This window comes from Cupressus sempervirens, chromosome 6 (assembly GCF_028749045.1).
Source record: "Cupressus sempervirens isolate cs-2001-9-10 chromosome 6, ASM2874904v1, whole genome shotgun sequence".
Taxonomy (NCBI): Eukaryota; Viridiplantae; Streptophyta; class Pinopsida; order Cupressales; family Cupressaceae; genus Cupressus; species Cupressus sempervirens.
This window is the reverse complement of record NC_143123.1, coordinates 237,628,818-237,644,811: the sequence shown is the minus strand read 5'-3', so window position 1 is coordinate 237,644,811 and position 15,994 is coordinate 237,628,818. Positions and strand designations below refer to the sequence as shown.

General features: G+C 33.3%; 1 pseudogene; it reads right to left on the bottom strand.

Moving 5' to 3' along the window:
- LOC149552127 (inorganic pyrophosphatase TTM1-like) overlaps positions 1 to 15,994 on the bottom strand; it is a 75,703-nt pseudogene that overhangs the window by 45,151 nt on the left and 14,558 nt on the right.

Below are 15,994 nucleotides of genomic sequence, written 5' to 3'. Positions count from 1 at the left end.
TCGATATATCAACAGACAACCTTGTTGAAAATGATCCCAATCTCTATCATGAAGTGGTGTTAGACCACTACTAGGAACGTTAAAACTTTGACAATTACAACATTCTTATCGATGATAGTTCTCATCTAAAATTTGAAGTTTAGGAAATTGTTATCAACAAGCTTTCCATACCCTCGATGAAAGGCCTCATTGAAATATCAATGATTAGGAGATTTTTATCAACGAGCTTGTCATTCCAATGATGAAAGGCATCATTAAAACATTAACTAATGGTCTTCAAAATTTCAATGAAAACCATAGTTAAAGAAAAATCACTAACAAACTTGTAAAGCAAGACTTCTCCCAGTGTCTTTCTATAAGGAAATTCTTATCAAAGTCCATCACAACCCTTGATTTCTTGGGCCTTCATGACTGTCATGCCCAAACTACGAGGGCAAAAACACACAATTGTTTTTTTGAATTAATAATTAAAATGCTCTAAGTTCGATAAGGTTGTGATCTCCAATGAAGGAAAAAGGGTTCATTACATTACATTTTAAGTTATAAAATTTTGGAGGAATACATCGTTAAGATTTGATGCTCTTGTTATTAGGTTGATATCGGCGTTTATTTTGTTTCAGATTAATCTTAAAATAATACATTTAAATTTCCTCTATAACTATCTAATTAAAGATAGATTTAACATTTATTACATAACATCTTTCATCTCATACAAGGTTAACATAAAAAAATAATTTTTATAATCTCTTTGCTATATAAAAAAAAAACATCTATCAATAATAATTTAAGCAATTTAAGAAAATGCTATGATTACAATAAAGAAATAACAATTAAATTAGATCTAAATTTAGAATCTAACTTCATTAAGATATTTCCATTAAGGACGACAATTAACATAATCAAACCAAATAACAATTAAATAATTCTTATATATACTTTGAAATAAAATAACGCTAACTACGAAACAAAATTAACTAATTAATTCTTGTTAGTGTAGTTTTTTATTTTTCTTATTTTGCTAGGTTTTTCCTACACTTTTAATAATCTCGCTTAGGTTAATAAAGCATGTCTTATTAAGTGAATGGTTGTGAGGTGTCACCTTCCTACATGTGAGCATCCATTAGCTATCTTGGGAAGATACTTTGCTATCTTTAGTCCGATAGATGGTTGCTCCTCATTGGTTGGTGTTGCCACCTCCTCCCTCTTCATAGCCTATATAAGCATGCTACCTAGCTTGTATTTGCATCTCTTGTTTTTGCATCCTCTTAATGCTATTTTGCTTCCAGCATTTGCATTACTCTCTTGGAGACTAACTCTATGATGCTATTTTGATTTTGTATCATTTTCATTCATAGTTTAGATATTTATTCTTTGCACTAGTTTTCTGGGTTATTAATCTTATCAGATTCTAACATGGTATCAGAGCTTTTCTATGTGCAAGAGTAGATTTTAGTTTCCTTATTTGAGAGATTCGGGGGGGAGGCAAATGAACTTTATTGTAATTTTTTGAAAAATGAAGTATGCTCTTCTCTTGCATCTTTGGATGATCCTGAGAATCAGAAAAGTTTTGACAAAAGCAGTTTTTCTCTGGGGTTTCAATCTCAAATCTGACAACCAACTTGCATATTTGGAGTTTTCAATCAGTTTTGCAGGTTCCAGCATGCCATTAATGGACTTAGGAAGTTGATCCAGCATTTGCATGTCATATTCTGGTTGCTAGGGTCATTTTTTGATTTTTGGAGCCATTTTTTTACTGTTACAGGCCTCTGATTTACACTACAACAACATCTTCTCTACATCAGCAAGAAAAATGCTTTTTGAGTTTTGTTCGCAGCCTCGAAAAACCATCTGGGTATCTTTTAGATTTTGCATGCAAGGTGTATAGTTTGTAGAATCGAGCATGCAAAGCTACAACCATGCCCCTCTCCGTTGGCAATCGCAGATTTGAACGCAGTTTTCAAATGTCTCGTTCTTGCTCATATGGACTCCGATTTTGATGATTCTTGTTATGAACTTGGCTATTTTTTTGTGCTCTATCCACTACTAGAGTTTTTTTTTTATTTTCATGCATGAATTATTCAAAAATTGCAGATTCTCAGTCATGACTGTGCACAGTTCTCATTTTGAAAACTTTGGAGGATCATAACTTTCTCATATGACCTCGTATCGAGGTGATTCTTTTTTTGAAAGTGCATGATTTTTTGAGTAGATTGCAGTGGTACTATTTGTTTCCTTGATTATTGTGCCCAAGTTTCACTTCTAGCATATGCTCTTCATGAGGGTTTGTAATGCATTGAAATCAAGACCACTAAGTATTTCTTTCTAGTGGTAGTTGTAAATGCACTAAAATAAAGTGCCAAATCATATTTCTTTGGGGGGGGGGGGGTTCTTTGATTAAGTAAAAAGTGGGGGGCATTGTCGTGGCTAGGTTCTCTTCTTTTTAGCATTTCTTCATCATGGATCAAACAAATATGCCCATCCTGACTCCATACAATTACTTTGAGTGGAAATCACGCATGAAAATTCACTTAAGGAAAGCTGGATTAAATAGGATAACTATGGGACTTGAAACTGAACCTGCTAAAGATGAAGATAAGCCTAAGTGGTTTAACAAATGTGATGAGGCATTTGGAACATTGTGTTTGTCTGTTTCTCTTGACTTGCTATTTCACATTGAGTCTTTGGATACACAAATGAAGTGTGGACAAAGCTAGAAACACTATTTGGCACACAAGATTCAATGAGGGGTCATATGTTGGAAAATGAATTAATTAGTTTGAGTCCAGGCAATTTCAACACAATCCAAGATTTCTTCACCAAATTAAAATCACTAAGGCTGCAATTAAAACAATGTGGAATTGAAAAGAAAGATGAACAACTAATTCTTAGTATTCTCTCTAAGCTAAGTTCAGAATATTCTGTGTTTGTCTCTACCTTCTATGCTACTAAGGGTGCACTTGGTACTCAATTCACCATGCCATCTTTAGATGATTTTGCTATCAATCTCACTCGAGAACAGGACAAGCTAATCCAGATGGGCACTCTTAAGTCCTCTAAGTCACATGCCTTAGCTGCCAACCAAGGCACAAAAGAACAACAAGGACAAAATAGTAACAACAATAGTAAGGATAAGAAACAAAAGAATAGCGAGGAGAAGAAGGATCAGATATCGATTTCTTCAAAAGCAACTATTGATACACCATCTTCCAAGGGTGATAAGCCTAAGAAAGAAAAGGTCAAATGTGCCTATTTTGAAAGACCTAGTCATGATGAACATAAATGTTTGCAGAAACAACTTGATCATTTGACATACATTCTTGAGAAGAATAATATCAGTGTTCTTGAGTCTATTAAACAAAGTTCTAATGAAGGGTCTAAAGAGAAAAAAGAAAACAGCAAGGGGAAAGGAAAGGGCAAGGCCCTTTTTGCAGTTGCTTCCTCACCATCCACTTGGGTTCTTGATTCGGGTGCTTCACACCACATGGCTTTATCTAAGGAAGAACTTGCATCCTTGGAGCCGTGTACTATGCCTTCTATTTTGATGGGTGATAAAACTCTTGTTGAGGTGTGTGGGAGAGGGTCTATTGATGTGGGGGATGGCACATTCTATGATGTTCCTTGTGTACCCTCATTGTCAACTAATCTCCTATCGGTACACCAGATCACTCACACAAGTTTAGGCAAGCAAGTTGAGTTCACTCCTAATTTAGTGGAGATATGTGAGTTGTACAATGATTCTACAGTTGCAGTTGGGAGAGCAGATCATCAGTCATGACTCTATATGTTTTCTCACATTGTTCCTGATCCTCCTTTGACTATTTCACTCACTCACTCTAATGATGTGAGCAGATTATGGCATGAGCAGTTTGGCCATCTTAACTTCCACTACTTGCATCAGCTTAACCAACAAAGCATGGTCACAAGGTTTCCTTCTACTTTGACATTGGAGTCACTTGGAATACATGATAGATCTTCTAATGGGTCAGATTCATTTGAGCAGTCTTCTACCTCCACTTCTAATGCAAAGAGTGATTCAGAGGACTCACCTCCTTCCTCTCCTAGTCATCATTTACAAGTTGATGATTCTCCTCTAGATTCTCCATCTTCTGTTCCACTTTGGGCTAGACAGACCTTGCAGTTTGCAAGTGATTAGGTTGGGGATCCATCAGACACCAAGCAGATTCATTCACAATTCCAGGATGCTCTACATATCTTCATTTCTACTGCCTCAAATCCACAGTCCTTTCATGAGGCTTTTGGTATTTCTGAGTGGGATATAGCTATGTAGGAAGAGTATAGTTCCTTGATGAGGAACCACACTTGTGATCTTGTCTATTTTCCTAAGGGAAGAAAACTTGTTCGATGTAAGTGGATCTACTAGACAAAATTTGCAAGCTTTACTGGGGGTGTGGGATGCTTCATCTTTTGGGGGGGCCTCTTCCTCTCACTTGGAGTCCTAATTTTCTTTGGGGAGTCTCTTTTCTCTCTCTTTTGGGGGAATTTTATGTACATGGGTACCTCATCAGGCTTGACTTGTCGGGACCCATTTCTACATCCACCTAAGCTTCTCTTATGGGAGGGTGTTAGTGTAGTTTTTTATTTTTCTTATTTTGCTAGGTTTTTCCTACACTTTTAATAATCTCTCTTAGGTTAATAAAGCATGTCTTATTAAGTGAATGGTTGTGAGGTGTCACCTTCCTACATGTGAGCATCCATTAGCTATCTTGGGAAGATACTTTGCTATCTTTAGTCTGATAGATGGTTGCTCCTCATTGGTTGGTGTTGCCACCTCCTCCCTCTTCCTAGCCTATATAAGCATGCTACCTAGCTTGTATTTGCATCTCTTGTTTTTGCATCCTCTTAATGCTATTTTGCTTCCAGCATTTGCATTACTCTCTTGGAGACTAACTCTATGATGCTATTTTGATTTTGTATCATTTGCATTCATAGTTTAGATATTTATTCTTTGCACTAGGTTTCTGGGTTATTAATCTTATCAGATTCTAACAATTCTTAACTATCTAACTACCCTTTAGATTTAAACTAAATAATATTAAAAAACAAACTAAAGTAACATAAATATAAAAAAAAACTAAACTTATTATTACAAAATTATATTAAAATGACAACTATCTAAATCATAACAAAACATATTCTAAAACTTCAGTTTAAAAAAAAACTATAACTAAACTAAACTAAACTAACAATTAATTCTAACTTAACAAAATAATAATAATAATTTTAACATTTAAATTACAACAAACTAAATTCCAAAGATTTTTTTATTACATCTACTTACTAATCCAAAATCAATCTAAAGCTTAACTTACTTAACAACTAACATACTACAAACAATTAAAGAAAATAAATTTATATTAAGCTATCCCTATAACTAACCTAGACTGCAACTACTCAAATCCCTATGCTACCTACAAACACTAATCCAAAGTACCCCTAGGACTAACCTAAGTCTTATCCTCCTTCCCATGTCACAAGACAGTGGGTCGCCCCCCCTTAAGGACAATGCGCTGCCCAATGAGGCCTGATCGCTGACCTAAGCCCGTCAGTGTAGGCCTGCCCCATTCCAAAGCGTGAGTGGGGGATTTAAAAAGGGCTAGCACTTGGGGAAAGGGGATAGGGTAGTAGGATGAAAGTTGAAAGGTAAGCAATTTTTTTAAAACAAGTACAACACCAACCTCCCTTAATGCCCATGTCAATTTGACATGCATACTTACTATGGTAGGTGGATGGGGTTACCCATGCCTAGCCTTCCAATAGGATAATAAGGCAAGGGTAAGGGAGAGAGAAAGGAGCAATAACTTTAAAAAGTTTATTAGGTGAATATGGTAGGAAAAGTTAAGCAAATAAATATAATTATTAAATTTAGTATATTTTATATGTTTACATGCATCAACGGATTTGTTTATAGGATTACATTAATTTCTTATTTAATTTATGTTATTGTATTTGCTTAAGAAAGGAATCATTTCAAGAATATGCTCTGTACACTTGGAAGAATAAAATTTCACTCCATACATTTTTCAGAGAGCTTTTTACTCTCTTGGAATACATTTTTTTGTCAAAATTTTACTAAGTATAGATTTACAAAGCAATGTATTTTTTTTTTTTTTCAAGGTGTATATTTTTTGAATAGATTTAAAACATTGATACAATAGTTTGTGTCACATTAACACCATATTTATTTGATCTCCTATACAACTTGAATTGAAACATATCAACCTTAGCCATTATTTTCTTTCCTTAACATAATTTTCATTTTGAACATATAAGAAAACTTGAAAATTTTGCTCAATTAAACCATCATCAGAACATCTTATTTTTGATGTGCATCCATCTAATTTAAAATTACGATTGAATCACATGATAAACAATTATACTCAATCACCATTTTTATTGGCAAACCTGATTCAAAGGCTCAGCCGAGAAAGAACCAAGAAGAAAACCTAGCTTCGTTGCCATTACAACAAAGTTTGAAATAAAAATTTCATAGGATATCAATCCCAAATTACAAAAATTTAATTGAATTTTCTTCATGACCCTCATCAAGGGATTTATAACAATTTCTGTAACACATTTCTAGAACCATGGAGGGAACAAAATCTGATCAGGTGACCACAAGCATGATCAAGAACAAATCAAACATGTATATTCATACAAGGCTTCCACAATAGGATTCACAATGAATCAAAACAAGGGAAAGGTGGATTTTTCCAACAGGAGATGTCAGACACAACACCAAACCAAGTGCCCAATCGGGGCTATAAATCAAGAACTTCCATTCTTCCATTCTCACATGCCAAAACTCATACGTGGTTTGTGCTGACAGGTAGGGGCCCATAACACCCTACCCTCTCTCCCTCTTGTCATCCTGAGAAGAGACTCTACACTGTTGGAGTCCAACTAAAATGACCTTTCTCAAAATTGGCCACTTCTGCCCTCTCCAAGGGTGAGTAATGCCAAAACACCCAGACAAATAAGCTCAAAAATTGTAAACATAAACATGAAAGAAAATCATCCAAAATAACATGGTTTTCAAATCTTCCCAACATACCCACAAACATACAAACATTCAAACAACAACAAGGTAGCATAAGCATGAAACAAACATGAAAACTGAATAAGGGAGATGAAAATTCCTACCTTCACAAAGAGGTAATGGCAATGAATAAGTTTGAGTAGATCTTTTCCCTTCCTTGCTCCAATCTTCCAAGACTCCTCTCTAAATGTAGAGATTGGGTAACAACCTCCACTACTCCAAGAAGGGCCTCTAAAATAAGCCTCAAACTCAGCCACCAAAAGGATCAATAACTTCTCCCACCCACTTACAATTCTAGAAACTCCTAACTCAACCCACACTATGGTTAATCACTAAGTGGAGGTGAGGTGAGACAACTCATGGTAGCCATAGTCAATTTTTGCACAAAGGCAAAAAGAGACTTTTTGAGTGATCTCAAAAGTCAATAAAAGGGGCTTAGGGGTTGGAAAAGACCCGCAACCCATACCCATACCCCTTGGGTATAATTATTTCATGTTTTAAAGCCTTAGGAATAGGTTTAGAGCCAAACAAAAGCTAGGAATTAAATAGAACCATCCAACAACTCAAAATACAGATTAAGCACTAATCTGGATTAGGGATGACTAAACTCGATTAAGAACCAAATTAGCAAAAGATACTAACTTAATCTGAATTGGTCCAAGTGTTACACAGCTAACCCTAACTAGCACGTTGAAGAGCATAAACAATTTACGAGTGTCAAGTGACACTAAAAGAACACAGTTACAAACATTAACATTCACTAATCACAGGAAAATACATACATACATCTCACAATTAAAATACTTGAATTATGAACAACAATGTTTCCAAAATTAGCACATAGGGATCAGTTCTATTCCTCCATCAGTTGTCTTGGCTAAAATATCTGCACACTCATTGCACACATCAGTAGTCCCAAAAATCACATGTACATATGTATATATATGTATCAGGAATCACATAAATTAAAACATCCATCTATAACAAAAATCAGGGTCCCTCTCATCCTATTCAATTCTTAACCATTTAAAATATCTTAAACCAAAATGTTAATCCTACCTTTTACTTAATTCATCAACATACTTATACCTAAAACCTTAAATGATGAACATCAAATATCTGGAAGTAACATCACACAACATGAAATAATATAATATGTTCTAAGCATCAGATAATGTCTCGACATCTCGAGTTGTGAGTATCAAAATAATAGTGTAACAACTAAGGCTACAAAGGGTCAGGGTGAGGCATCACAATGAAAAAGCATGCTTTGGTAGCTTCTTCCAACCTAGCCCTTGTTAAGACTCATGTGACCATTGCCACAAGGAGAAGACCCTGAAAACTGTTGGAGCTTCCAACACACCCACAATACCTTGAAGGCTTCATTCCATGAAGAGAGAGAGAGAGAGAGAGAGAGAGAGAGAGAGAGAGAGAGAGAGAGAGAGAGAGATGTAAAAGAATTCATGAAGTGGGATATTGAGATTGAAGTTAAGGGGTTGAATCAAGATACAACACATTTACTACATAATACAACCTGGGTTAATTTTCATGGTTTGTGTTAGTGCATTATTTTGTTTCTTAAATGAAGCTAGATACCTGGTAGTTGATAACTAAATAATTTGATAGATTATTTTTTAATATTGTCTAATTCTACAATGGTGTGGAATTGGTGATGCTTTGATATTTCATAATCTAGGAATTCTTCACTTTTATGTTTCCTCACATTTTCAATTGTATGAACAAAGAATCCTTCAGTTTCTTAGCAAAATGAAAATAATACACCCTTTAATTACACTTGATAAATTATACAAAATGGAACTTCATTGTTAGTAAGAAAGTATCTATTCACCTTGTGATTTTTTAAAAATCCTTCACATATTGCAAGCTAATTTCTTTTACCAAAGAAAACTAAGATTTCTATCAAAGAGTAAGTGAAACAAACATTCTGAGAAGCAACACATGAATGACCACACATTCTTTGATATATCTATTAAAGACATGATTACGTGCAATGATGGTGCTTACAACATTTTTATGGGGAGAGTGATCAATCCCTATTTTTTTATAAAAGTGATCCGACCATGTTGGAGACTTCAAATTTGGAGCATCCCCATCTACAATAATGACAATAATGCCTATTAGATACAATGATGACATGATACAAAAATAATTTATAACTAAAATACTTTTAACAAGGAAATTAAAACCACTCTAAAATTGAGAATGCACATGAAAAAATGTTCCATATGCATGGAAAATAGGCTGAGCCAAAAAATGCAACACATTTACGTTAATGACTTCTATACAAAATACAAACATGTGTTTTTGAGCTCTACTTGATGTCCTATGCATATCAATTAAGATTGCATATTGAACTAGGGTCTCCTTGTGCATTGCCTGAAACCAATATAGATGAAACAAATTAATCCAAAATATAGATTTAATCCAAAATAAAAATTTATGGAACAAGTTATATGTAATAATTACCCAAATTATAAAATCATTTGCCTAAGTTGCATATATAAGCCATCATGGTCAAACTAGTCAAGGGGATAAGGGTAGAATTTGGCATTCTTAGGTGTTGGGAACATTTTCAATTCATATTGAACCTATTATATGAGGTTTGAAATGGTTTGGATGTATTTTGTTGCAAAATGCAGAAAAATTTCAATGTTGCTTGACAACATTGTCAACATCTAAATGTAATCTCCTTAAAAATCTCATTAAATACCTCTCTCATTGGCTAGATGGTTCAAATTTTGATTTATTGAGAGGGTATTGATATATTTATGATCCAATGGGTCAAATTCAAGGACATATAAGTATGAAGTGTTGGTGTAGGGAGTTAAGAGGAACACTAGGGTTACAAGGTGATCCAAAAAGAAGAATGAAAACTGATAAGGACTTTAAGGTCATAAAACAAAGTAATCATGACCATTAGAGCCATTTGAATGAAGTTTGAATAAAAAATATGTCAAAATGTTAAAGGTTACCAATATGGGAAAATAAGCCTAACAAGGGCTAATAGATGGGTTCAAGGATAGCATTAGAGTTTAGTTGATGTTTGAGTCTAAAGGGGTAATAAGAGGCTATTTGATGTAATGGAATAAGAAATACATGTTGAAGTTGAAAAAATGGTGTAAGTTGTCAAATTCACAACATAAGGGATTAAGAAACAAAATCAGTCTATTATGCATATAGGGTAGTTACAAAGGGAGGTTGGTTTCAGTAGATTGTATTGGCCTATAAAAGATGTCAAAGCTTGATGACAAATGTGATGTTCAAATGAGTTTTGAGCATTAATTAAGGGCAAGTTTTTGCATATTTATATGTTTTGAATAATATAAAAATGCTTTAAAATGGTTCTTTCATGTTTGATTTGCTAGTACCTAAATCATATTTGTTTGTGGATGAAAGCACAATGAATTCTTTCGAATGATATTTGTTTCTAGAGAAACAATTGTCAAGGGTTTTGGAGTCCTAGTTTGTGGAATTAGGACACATTTTGTTGACAATTGGCTATATGTAGTGATGTAATTGTTTTCATTAATATCAACACACAATGTACTTGTAGTTAACCTCATAGATAAAGATACTTAGCTTTTGAGACTCATAAAATTGTCTAAGTATGAAATTGGTTTACAATAATATATTTTTTTATTTGTAAATTTTTTCTCATGTCATATTATGACTAGCAAAGTTAGATGGAGATAGCATACATGTTGATGATGATGTGTATAACCTCATACATTAGTACAAAAAATATGAAAAAGAGATATTCATGATTTACCTAGTGAAAAAGAATAGAAAAATCAAAGGAAAGGAATTATTTTATTTACAAAATAATTACTTGATCAATTAGGGCCGACATCCTAGATGTTTACTTGAAGTTGGAAAAGTATACTATGGTCTTAGCTAACCTACCAATTTTTTTTGAAAAGGCATGGTATTTATGCAAAGGACATCTTGTGAAAAGAAGTGTGCAATTGAATTGTAATAAGTGATATGCGAACTTTTTGTGAAGTGATATATGCAAAGTTTTTGAGAGCCTGATTTTTTGATCCAAGATTGAGATGAGGTCATAGATCAGTCAAGAAAGAAGACACACCACCTATGTACCTAAAGACTAATTACTTGTTTGGGCAGTGAGCTCTTCTTGTAATTGGAAGTGCATGTTTGGGCAGTGAGCTCTTCTAGCATCTACTATACTATAAATCCTAATATGGTTGGAATCTCCTAAAAGGGATTCAAAGTCTCCTAACAAGGACTCTCTATACTAAATTTTCTCATTGACTCCTAACAGGGTCCATCCTCTAACAAGGAACATATATATCAATATATTATCTAGTGGGTATCATCCCCACCAAGGTTTTCCCTTGGCTAGGGTTTCCCTAGTTAATAAAATATGGTGTTATGAGTTCTCCTTATGCATGGTTATTATTTCTATTCAACATTACTTGTTTACTTTCTTATGCATGGTTCATAGTAATTAATAATATCTAGTTGGTGACAAAAGTTTGTAGAATATTGATTGAGCACACCACCCCCCACCCCCTAGTATTCCCTATTTCTAACACATTTGAAGGATGAAGTTGTGATAAGAATAAAGGGATGACAATCAATAAATTGTTTTGTGATTTGTACTTAGGTATAATTAAATATTGATGGAAAACCAATATGTGGAGCATGGTGGTTGGACAAAGTTTTTTGTGATAGGTTGTAATCATTAATAGGTCTTAATAGAGTCATTAAGTGATTGGATGATTAGTTAAGGGACTTGGTGTTGGTTCAATTAATTTAGTAGTTTAAGAGGATATGTTTGATGTGAGGAGTTGTATCTCATTGGAATAATTAAAGAATATATCCTTGTACATGGGACAAATGTTTTGAACCACTATGCTTTGCATCATGGTTGTATTAGAGCAAGGGAATATATCCTTGCAAGTTGGTGAAGGTTAAGAGGAAGTCTATGAAAGAAAAAGATGGGTTTGATAAAATTAGAAAGAAATATACTTGAAGCATACAAAGAATTGAAGGGAATGTTGAGTAATGGAAAGAAGAAAAGAGAGCAAGATGAGAAGAGGAAAAAATTGTGTGAGGAAAAGAGGTAGAGCTATACTACCAAGAAAGAGATAGATAATGAGGCTTGATTCCATAGAGAAGAAGATGGAGTTGAAGTAGCAAAAGGATAAAGAACTTGAAAATGAGTTGGTTAAATATTTTTAAGTAGTGATGGATGGTGAAAAATATGAAGAACCTAGTGCTAAAGAGGTTCAAGGTATTGAAGTAGATGCAGAAGACAAAGGTGCTAGTGAGGACAACAAGGAAGCAAGCCCTATGGGGCTTGAGTATGATGAGTTAGTGGTGTTTGGAATAATGATGAGTCCTTTAAGTGAGGAGAAGGGTATAATGGAAGAGAGTACCCCTATGACAAAGAGTATGGAGGCTAATGATGTAACCTTGATGTGATTGAAGACTTAAAATGCCAAAAGGAATGGCATGAGGTAAGTGACAATTTGGTAGAAGAAATTATCTTAGTGAAAAGGATGTAATAGTGTTGGTGATGGGTCATGAGAAGATAATGGAGGTTTTTTATTCTCCAAGAATGGAGAATGGATATGTTGTTGTTAACAAGACAAACGAGTGTCTTTGGGTAGCATACTTGGTGAGTTTATAGATGTATGCAGTTGTGATGATGAAAATGAACATATCTGACCAGATGAAGAGTAGTAAGAAGGATTGAATGTTCACAATGCCAAGGAAGAATATTCCCAAGCCATCTTACCCCTAAAATGCCTTTGCATGTGTACAATCTCACAATAGAATATTATTTTTAGGCAGTGAGATTGGCTATTTTTATAAAGTTGAGAAAAGTTTGTTAGGTGGAGTTTGGTGATGACCAAAGGAGTCAATTAGACATGTCAACATTAGCATGGAAGAAATGAAAATCTCCTATTATTCCATGAAGTTTAATGAGATGAACCCTCACATTGGATGGAAATGGCTTTTAAGTTGTTTTGAGTCCTTGTGTAGACAATACATTTTCATACTATCTTGACCATGACAATGCCAATCATAGTAATATATTGATTCATTAAAGGTCAGATCTATATGGTTGGGAACAAAACACTATGATTGACCTTGAAGTGCATTGAGGTTATTTATTTGGTTTGAAGTGTGCATTGGGAAGGTTTGTATCCTTTCATGTGTCACTGTTATGTCGTAGTCACAATATGACATACAAATCAGATTGTGATGTAAATGGTAAAACTTCCATTGGGAGTTTTTTAATAAAGGTCTTATTTATTAGCAAATGATTTTGATCTATTTAATCCTATTTTGAAGGTGTTATGATGATTTAGTGAATATTTATTATAGTGTCAAGTTGGTAAGGCATTTGGGAAGAATTGACAGGACAATATGTTGGTGTATAGTTTTAATAGGGTTAGTTTGAGCTTCACTTGGTTTCAAGAATCCTTTCATATTCTCTACTTAACAAGGGCAACCACGTTAAGGTGGAAGTTCATTTGGACTCATCCCCCTATAATCACTCTAAATTCCCATTAACAACTAAGTAAATATTCCATTCATTCATTTAAGAAGTATATCATTGAATTATTATAATCACATAACATTTATTAACATAACATACAATTAATTAATACATATAAACATTCATCAGTAATTCCTAAACACATCAATCATTATATTCACATAACATTCATTAACATGACATATAATTCATTAATAAGTATAAATATTCATCAATAATTTGTAAACATGTCAATCATTATAATCACATAACAAGCTTCAATAACATGACATAAAATTAATTAATAATTAACATTCATAAAAAATTTCATCATTAAACAAGGTTTTTAACATTCATTTCTTCTTTTGTTGAAGATGAAGGCTAATAGGAACATCATGACTATCTTCATAATTCTCATGTGGCTCTTGTGGTCTTTATCTTATGACATGCGACTTCCTCTTCTTCTTTTGGGGACAAGGCTAATGTGCCCGTGGAATAAGAAATAAATGGGTTTAATTCTATTTTTTTTTCAAATGTTATAAGTATTTCATTAATCTAAACAACATAACATGGATTTTTATTTACTTGATAGTGGCACATCATCTACTATCACATTTTGTTCAGCCCCAACCTCAACATGCTCAACACTAACATCATGTTCTGCATACTCAAAAACTATCACATAAAGGTTAGACCAATTACAATTAAGATGTTAAATATTATTATTAATTACATAATTAATTTTCAATAGAAATTTAATATGTACCTGTATAATTGTGATGCACATCAAGACCATCATGTGTAGGATCTGTGCCTTCGTCATCATGAGTAGGATCTATGTAAGGAGTAGAAGACTGCAATGAAATGTCATGTCTGTTGTTATCATTGTTTGAAATTAACATCAAATAAATTATTTATCATGAAGTTATCAATTATTGTTATTATTCATTAGGCCTATTTAGTTGTGTGTGAACCGGTGCACCAAAATCTTCTACATCTCTTTGGCCATTGGAATTTGTGTAGTGGTGGGAAACCACTTCTTTATAGCCTTGCTTGAATCCAATTTGTTTGTCCTCTTCTGTGGGTGCTAAATTAAATTTAATGCCTTGAATTTTTTGCATAATATCATCAATATTGAATGTATTTCTTATTTGTTATTTTATATCAAACAATTGATATGAAATTTTATTTACTCCTAGTTACAAGTTGTGAGTGAATTTTCATATATCTACCTGAGCCAAGACGATGTTGACCAACCTTCTCTTTCCTAGCTTGTGTAGCCTTTGATGTGTTTTATAGCCTGTATATGTAAACTTTGAAATATGTTAGATTATATAAATATAAAGAGCAAAAATTACATTAATACTACCACATACCTATTTTTTTGGGATAGTGGGTTAATTCCTTTATCTTAGTCTTATCTCTTTTGCATCTTTAATGATTTTATTCCACTCCAACTCTAGAACCATAAGAGGATGTTCATACTTTGGGTTGAGCTTTAGAGTCCTTCTATATTGTTCTCTCACAGTCTTTATATGTTTGGAAGATTTTTTTAAGAATTTGGACTTTGTTCAAAATATTTTGACCAAAGAGCTCCTCCATAGTTTTATGAGTTGATCTTTTAATTCAAGGCCTTGATCATTGTACCTTTTAACAAAAAATAAAATTTTTAGATAAAATATTTAGTTCAAGCTATGTACCTTGAATATATTACAACAAATGAATGAATAGAAAAATGTAGCAACCAATTATATGAAGCTACACACCTTTTATGTAATGTGGGTCCAAATATCTTCAATGTTAAATCATAAAAAGTTTCATAAAAGGATAATTTTCTACAAAATAATTATAGGATTATTAGTAAAAAATGAGCTATGAGTAACTAAACTACAATTACACTCTAAATAATTACAATTTTAAAGTACCTAGAATCTTAGGCAATTTTAAGGGAATCATATATTTTTCAATCATCAACAATGATCATGGGTTGCTCTAGGAAAGGCGGGTAAATTATCACTAGTATTGGTATATGTTCTATCATCATGAGAAGGTGTACATGTCCCTATAAAAAGTTAATTAATGTCATACTATGATCAAATGAACAAGAAATTACAAATCAAATCATATTTAACACATAAAAAAATGTAGAAAAACAAGGATTTACTAGCTCTAGTTGTAGTAGGTGTGGATGTTTGCATGTTCCTTGTTGCCAATCCTATAGTTAGCAATCCTAGAGTGCTTTCCAACCTTGTGAAAAGAGGCATATGCACATCATCAACACTTGAAAAATAGTCACATTTATATACAATGTATTTTCTTTTTAAAATATAGATTGAAAAAATATGACAATAGTAATATAAAACTATCAATAATAATCATGAAGAGAATAATGTTCCTTTTGATGA